Source organism: Suricata suricatta, chromosome 11, assembly GCF_006229205.1.
Source record: "Suricata suricatta isolate VVHF042 chromosome 11, meerkat_22Aug2017_6uvM2_HiC, whole genome shotgun sequence".
NCBI classification, from domain to species: Eukaryota; Metazoa; Chordata; class Mammalia; order Carnivora; family Herpestidae; genus Suricata; species Suricata suricatta.
Window position 1 is genome coordinate 75,568,364 of NC_043710.1, and position 8,370 is coordinate 75,576,733.

Consider the following 8,370-nt stretch of genomic DNA (forward strand, 5'->3'; position numbering starts at 1 on the left):
GATATCTGAAATTGATTCAGTTCAGTTCTGCTCAAGTGTAAGGTTAGATGTTAATTGATGTAATAATCTTTGTGGGAGAAAATTTAGCCATTGATAAAAGAAGTTGTTTTCCAGGGGACAATTTGCTTGGGTCCAAACAAGGTTTCAGGTCACAGAAAGACCTTGCTCTCCCCAGACAAAAGAAACTGTGATGTATTGATTGTTTGCCATGGGGAAGTGTTTATAGGACAAAACCGAGAAAGAGTTAATAAGCGAACTCTTTTCAGGTGATGTGCAATCCTCGCTCAAGTGCCTGAATCATCTCTAGATGTCCTGTGGCTCTTTACAGCTCTTTGGTCATTGAGGCATGCAGTCAATGTTCACTAATATGGCATTTGGGCAGTCCGGCAAATTACTTCCATTTCTGTTTATGTGGATTTTTAACTTTGGGCTCTACTGACTTTTTCCTTTTTAAAGCCTCTTCTTACCTTCCTTTTCTGGACCAAAACTCCAAAATCAAAACCTGCAATTTTATTGACATATCCGACATTGTACTATTAACATAAGGCAAAGGAGGAGCTTATTACTATCTTTTTATAGAAGATATAAGTCTGCATGTGTCTTCCTTCTGATTGTTTTGGTCTTCAAACTATAAAATAGCTCTCTTGACTTTTATTATCCATATAAACACTGATATAAATATATTATCCATATAAATACTGATAAAATATATTTTTTCTTCATGTTATTCAAAGTTATTGGTTTTCTCCTTTCCAGCCAAAAAGAATGATGAGGGCAACTAAAGGCGAGGATTGTGAGAGAAATTAACATTGATCAAGGGAAAGTAGTAGAACAGTATCTCTGCAAGTGTAGCCAGGACTCAGGAATGCGAGAACTCTTGGCTCCAGGGGTCCCAAGCAGACCAGATCTGGCCACTCACCACTGACAAAATCCAAAGACAGAGAAATGAATGGTAGCAAAGCAAGAAAGGACTTTATTTCAGTGAGGCCAGCACTGGGAAGACAGCAGAATAATGTCTCACAGACTGTTTGGCACTCCAAAGTGTCAAAAATGTTCTGGGTTTTTATAAGGAAATTGTGGGACAAAGATGGGTGGTTAGATGTAGGTGAGCAGTAAAGGCAATTGTAATTGCAGTAAATTGATCATTGAGCAGTAAAGTCAAATTGAGTCAATCGTGGGTTGTGTGTTGCTGACCCATTTCAGTCCTTATGCCTGAAGGGGTAGTTTCTGTTCTCATCAGGTGATGCTTTGTCCAGAGGGTTTTCCACCTGAGCCTCAAGACAGGGTAGAAAGAAAAACCCAACTAGAAAGTTTGAGGACATAATGGAGGCAGTAGAGTCCTCTTTCACAAGCTCAGGATAGTAAAGAAAGAAGGAGTAAAGGAAGAAAAGATACATTTTTTTCCCTATTCCATTCAGGTGGTGTTCATCTACTTGTTTCCTGTTTTTAAATCAAAAAGTCTTTTTTTCAGTTGCTTTTCCACCAACTTTATTTTTGGCATGGAGTGAAATATACCCCAATCTTTTCACTAATTTCTGCTTAATATGTGTAACTGTGAAAACCAGTATGCTTCGGTTTGAAAATAATTTTAGGTAGATGGCATTGTGTAAAAAAAGAACCAAATGTTGAGTGAAAGAAGCTTTGCAATAAACTTGCTAGGATGCAACTAAAATTTAGTTCAGACAAAATAGAGTAGCAAATTCTGAGAAGCCCTAATAGAAAAAAAGAAGTAAAATTCTTCAGCAATCAGTGACAAATACATTTAGGAGTTATTATAAAACTATTCCCCATGGCTTGAAATTCATTATAATTCTATATTGAAAATGGCAAGCAGAATTCTAGAGGAATACAGTATACATTAGGGAGATGGTATTACTATATATAAAGTAGTTAGACTTCACCAGGAGCACCATAAAATATAGTGCACATGATACTTGAAGAAAGATGTAATTGTCTCTAAGGGTGTAACACAAAGTAGACTGACTGTGTTTTAAAGATGCCTGTGTGAGGAACATGGGAGTTTTAAAAATAATCATGGAAGGAATTTGTGCTGATACACAGGACATATTTCAGTGTTAGTCAGCAATTAATTGAGTCTAAGAATCTAGCTATGTTTCATTGATCTTGATATTGAAAGTAGTTTCTAAAGAGTTGAGATTTTTTTCCTCCTTTCTTTGTAATGTCAATGACAAAAAATTTGATTTGGAACCTTCCACCAAGACTTTTTAGAGAACCCATCCTTGATTATATCACTCCTTTCAATCTTTTCCTATGATTTTTGCTGTGTGTACCTCCTACGCTATGAATCATCTTATTATTTTGCATCCTTCTGTAATCTGCCCACTTTCATCAAAACCTAATCCAAAAAGGCCTCATGAGTATAAAAAACTGTTAGTAGTGTGTTGCGAGGATGTTAATACTGAACGATTTTAGTCAGTAATAAAACAAGTTGATAATGAAATGGAACGCATTGCAATAATTCTGGAATAGAGTTAAGGTATAGTCATTTATCTTAATTTCGTTAAACTACCTCACCTGTTGCAAATACAACAAAGTAATTTACATGTCAATTTCCTTCCCTGTTCCTGGACGCTTTGTGATAACTGCAATTAACTCTGGTCAGTAGTATTTTGGTGTTGCAAATATTTTAAAAAATGGATAAGACTTTAAAATCATTTAAAAGTTTTGGGGACTTTTCCTGCTGCTTTTATCCTCTAATGTTAGTTATACTTCATTTTGTAGACCTACGGTTCTCTTTCAAAGCTGAGGTAGAGGCTAAAAATGAAATTTCTGGTAACAAATTGGCTACAACAGCCTGAGAGTGGCAGTGACCAGGCATAATCTGTCTTCATGAAGTTCTCGGCCCCGCAGAGGGAAGCCACTTAGTCATGTAGGCGCTTCCAGAAGCAAGGCTCCATAAATAACAACACTTTCAGAGTCAGTCAGGGTGACACAGGCAAAGTCTGTGTTAAAGCTCTTATAGAAATCCGCTTCATTCTTAATCACTGTAGGGCAATACAGCATAGTTCTTTGATGGGCTTAAGTTGGGAGTAAAGGGCCCATCCTGACACCTGGGTGGCTCAGTTGGTTAAAGATTCCAACTTCGTGTCAGGTCACGATCTCACAGTTCATGGGTTCAAGCCCTGCACTGGGCTCTGTGCTGACCGCTCAGAGCCTAGAGCTTACTTCAGATTCTGTGTCTTCCTCTCTATCTGCCCCTCCCATGCTTGCCCTCTGTCTCTCTCTCTCTCCAAAATAAATAAACATTAAAAAAAAATTTAGAATGAGCCCATCTTGAAAACCAAGGGAGAGGGCATTGCTGCAATTCCTTCTAACATTTGACCATACTTATGTCACCTGGGAGATGATTATACATCAGTCTCAATATTGACTGGTAAACAGAATGGCCTCCTGCATAGGCAGAATAATAGCCCCCTAAAGATGGCTACATCCCAATCCTCAAACCCTGTCCAAATGTTAGGTGGCAAAGAGAAAAAAGTGCCAATCAGCTGACCTTAAATGAGAAATATCCTGGATTTTGTAGGTGGGTCCAATGTGATCACAAGCGTCCTTCAAAGCCAAAAGGGATTTGCAAGGGTGAGTTGATAAGATGGCAAAATAAGGACTCCGCTTGATGTTGCTATCTTAGATGGCAGAGGAGAGGGCTGTGAAGTCAGGGAAAACAGAGGAACTCCAGAAGCTGAAAATGGAAAGTAAATGAATTTAGAGCCCCAAAAGGAATGTAGCCCTACTGACCTTCAAAAGTGGAATACACATTTATATGTGTATTGTTTTCAGGCACTCATTGTAACACAAACTGCTACTGCAGTGATACAAAACTAAAATATCCTCCCCACTTCATCTCTTTGTTTTAATCACACACTTAAGCTGAAATTTGATGTGCATATACTTGTTTTAGGAATCATTTACTTACAGTTTGGCTGGAAAGCCTTCTGGGAATTTTATTCTTTTTTTTTTTTTTTAATAAACCTAAGCCACCAAAAATTTCCAATAAGCATAACCAATGGTGTGGCTTCAGGTTAATACTTATTATTAGTGTGTGTCAGACTTACCACTCTATTAGTAGTGGCTGCTTGTCATCTTTGCTAAAATCCAGAGAGTTCTTCCTACCCTAACCCATATAATGTACTCCTTGAAATCCTCTAATAAACTAGCTTACTTAATTTATTGAAGATCTAAATACTTTTCTGTTTTTCTCCATCAAAATTATCTACTCTCTTATTAAGTAATGTGTTGATATTTCTAATATGATAAGTATTTTCCACAATAAGTCTTCTGTTTTGTGGAACAACTTATTCTCCAAATATACCAGAGAGACATGAACACCACTATGCAGAAAAAAGATGCATAAATGTTGGTGGCTCCGTTGGTTAAACATCTGATTTTGACTCAGGTCATGATCTCGAAGCTCATGAGTTTGAGCCCCGCATCAGGCTCTGTGGTGACAGCTCAGAACTTGGAGCCTGCTTCAGATTCTGTGTCTCCCTCTCTCTCTGCCCCTCTGCCACTCACACTGTGTGTGTCTCTCTCAAAAATAAACATTAAAAAATTAAATATATATATAAATAAATGTACTGATTAAGAAGTACAGTAAGACCTTGGATTGTGACTAATTTGTTCTGTGACTGTGCCGCAAAATGAAAAAACATTTCTATTAAATTTTAAATTGATAAACGAGTAATTCTTGCAATGTGGGTAGTATGTGATGCCAAATGTCACATAATCACAACTGAGCCAATAGTTCTCTCTCTCTCTCTCTCTCTCTCTCTCTCTCTCTCTCTCTCTCCCTGCAGAATTGTGAATGATCATCTCCCAGGCTCAGATACTCAGTCTCAGGTCGTGGCATTTGGCAGTAATCACTGATTTTTCAGAATGTTGGAAGGTGCCCACAACTAGCACTAGTGTATTTTCTATCATTTCAAAGCACCTAGGCTTTGCTTTTCCATACAAGAGTAAGTTCAAGGAATGCTCTGCTTTAGTTAGGCTGCCTGCTGATATAGACACTTTCCTCTTCTGCCTTATTGTCTGTTACATTAAGTACCATATGTGACAAGAGTTTATTAATACTATACTGCAGTCAACATCCATTAGCGATAGTGGAAGTCATCCTACACAATAACCCCGCTCTCTCTTATCTCCCTCACACCAGCTGTAAAAGTTTTCAAAGGTATTATATTACAGTATTGTAATCATTTTATATAAGTACTTTTGGGTTGTAGAATTAATCATCTGAGTTTCCATTATTTCTTATGAGGAAATTTGCTTTGATATACAAGTGTTTCAGATTATAAGCATGTTTCCAGAACAAATTATGCTGGTAAACAAGGTTTTACTGTACTTGGTTACACTGCATAAAATACCCCCAAATCTTGGTAACTTACAACTGACAATGTTTATTTCTCACTCATGGTAATTTCCCTCATGGAGACATTACCCATAGTAGTGACGGAGAGAATCGTGAGCACTGACAAAGCTCTCCTCATGATGGTTCCCAAATCTGCTGCCCTGAAATGACACATCACATTTGTAAATACTTTGTTCGCCAAAGAAAGTCACATTACTAAGCCTGTGTGCAATGGGATTAAGGAAATATAATCTTCCTTTCAGGTAAGGCGGCAAATACTTAGAAACATGGACTCAATCTTTCACAACGAACTAGATTTCCCTGGAAGGCTGCCTAAAATGTGATGTCTGTGAGGACATATCAGAAATACAGTGTGTTTGGGTAGCCTGATGGCAAAAGAGAAAAGAGGGCAGAAAAACGTCATGATTCAAAGGTACTTGCTGTGCGATATTGATGTCTTTGTGCATTGGGAGTAGGATGGAGCCTTCTGAGGCAAAGATAGAAAGAATAAGAGACTTTTTAGCAGTTTCAATGTATAGGCATACTTGTGACAGAGGGATAGATGTCCAAAGGGGGAATTTACGAAGCTGTCCAGGGGATTGGTTGTGAACCCGCAGTGATGCCGCTTTAAAGAAACCAGCTGCCAAGGAGCCACACTATTTCTTAAGTTCTCTGGAGTTAAACTGCTGTTTATCTGAATGTGTGACCTGCAGATACTGGGCCCAAAGTGAGGCCTACTGTCTTTGACTTCCATGAACTTTGGAAGCTGGTTCTTTTTAGTTCCACAACTTCATTAAACTGTGAATGCCTGGAGAGTAAGAAGAAAAATCAATAACCAAGTACAATAAGTGAGCAATATGAAATAAAAATTACAAAATAAGTCTTATTATAGCAGTAACCATACATCAGAAAATAAATTTTCTATGGGAAGCTGGGTGGCTCAGTTGGTTAAGCATCTGACTTTCGATTTTTAGCTCAGGTCACGATCTCATAGATGTGAGGTTGAGCCCTGTGTGGGCATGAAACCTGCTTAAGATTCTCTCTCTCCCTCTGGCTCTGCTGCTCTCCTCTTCCTGATAGCCCACATTAGCTCTCTCTCTCTCTCTCTGAAATAAAAAGAAAAAATCATAAATAAAATATACTTCCGTTGTGAATATATGTGTCCAACAACTTATATGAGATATAAAATACAGAAAAAGCCTTAGGAAAGCTGAAAATAAAAGCAGGAAAAAAGAATTACCACGAATATCTAACCAAAATGTAAGCCAAAAGAAAGAGTTGAAATCACAAAATTCCACATTCTGCAAAGGCATTTGGAAATAGCTATTTGCTTGGTTTTGGTAAAGAAATAAGCCAGCAGGAAGAGAGTGAATCTCTACTTGCAATTGAAAGGATTAACATGTTAACAAGTAGCATTAAACAACATGTATATACCTCTTTCTCAAAGCCTGAGTTCCCCAAAATATGCTGCAACCATAAAAAATTATGTATATATTGAAGATTCATCTCATTGTTATATTTCATAATACACTTGGTGAAAACTGGTAAGACATTATTTTTTTCAATCATATGCAAGATTGATGAAATGAGAAGACATAAATTTACATAACTATTGAGGCTCAGGCATGAAACAACAGGGTCAATTTGAAAATTAAAATCAGAAGGAAGAGAAAAATAGGAGGATATATATAGAGAGAGATTCTTCTGTTCAAGGATTTCCAGCTGGACTAAGAACTAAATTTATATAAAACAGGTTAACATGAGGAAAATAAAAAAGAATTTTATTATATGCCTATGGGAGGTTCAATAGTGAAATTGAGACCTCCCCAAAATGAGTAAGGCAGGTAGATTTTATGATGCATTTAAACAGAGACAATAAATTTGTAAGAAATTGACAAGATAAAAAAAAAAAAGCAGCTGATTGAGCTCTTAACTAGTAGGGAATTATAAGCAGAACTTAGGCAGAGGTAGTAAATTAGAAAAAAGTAACAATGTTTATTTTTGTAGCTTTCTTGGCTTTGAACTTCCTGTCCCTGGTGATAAGGATATCTTGTTTACTTCACACAGATTGGATATTTTTTACATGGGAGATCTGTTTCTTGCTTTCAAGGAGACAGAGGAGGGTCTGGACATCCTTACACTGGCTGTTTCTAAAGTAACTTTTTTTTTTGTGGCTTTGTAAACCTTTATTTTTTATTTATTTAATTTTTTAAAAATACTTATTTATTTTTGTTTTGTTTTGTTTTTCATTTTTATTTTTTTATTTTTTGAATGTAACACAATTTATTTTTTTAACATATGCAATTATTTTCCATCATTTACAGTATAGTAGTTACAATGACACTCCAAACAGAAAAGCAAAGTAAAAAATCAAAACACCAACTTCTATTTCATGTAATTAGACTTATACAGAAATTAGAAGGTTAAGTAACAACTAGTTAATCACCTAATTTCACAGCTATCTGAGGTGGCAGTCTCTTTTTTTTAATATTTTTACATTGTAGAACTTGTTTTGCTTGTTGGGGGTGTTTGCTTATTTAATGCACTCCATCAAGGACAGAAATTACATGCTGTTTTTTTCTTTTTTCCCATAAAGTAACTTTTATTTAAATATGTCAAAGTGGCCACCAATATGCTGCTCGCCCCTATAGGGAGAATCCAGACTTGGGAGTTGAATCAAGAGATGATAGTGACAGTCCTGGCATATGGTGAAAATGCTTGGATTAGACATGGATTATACTTGGAATATAAAAATTTAAATGTAATTTATCTTTTTTAAATAGATTATTTTCAAATTGATTTCCATGTAACACCCAGTGCTTCTCCCCACAAGTGCCTCCCACCATGACCATCACTCTCTTCCCTTCCTCCCCTTCCCCCTTCAGTTCATGGTTCGTTTTCAGTATTCAATAGTCTTTCATAATTTGTGTCCCTCACTCTCCCCAGCTCTCTTTCCCCCTTCCTCTCCCTATGGTCCTCTGTTAGGTTTCTCCTGCTAAACCTAT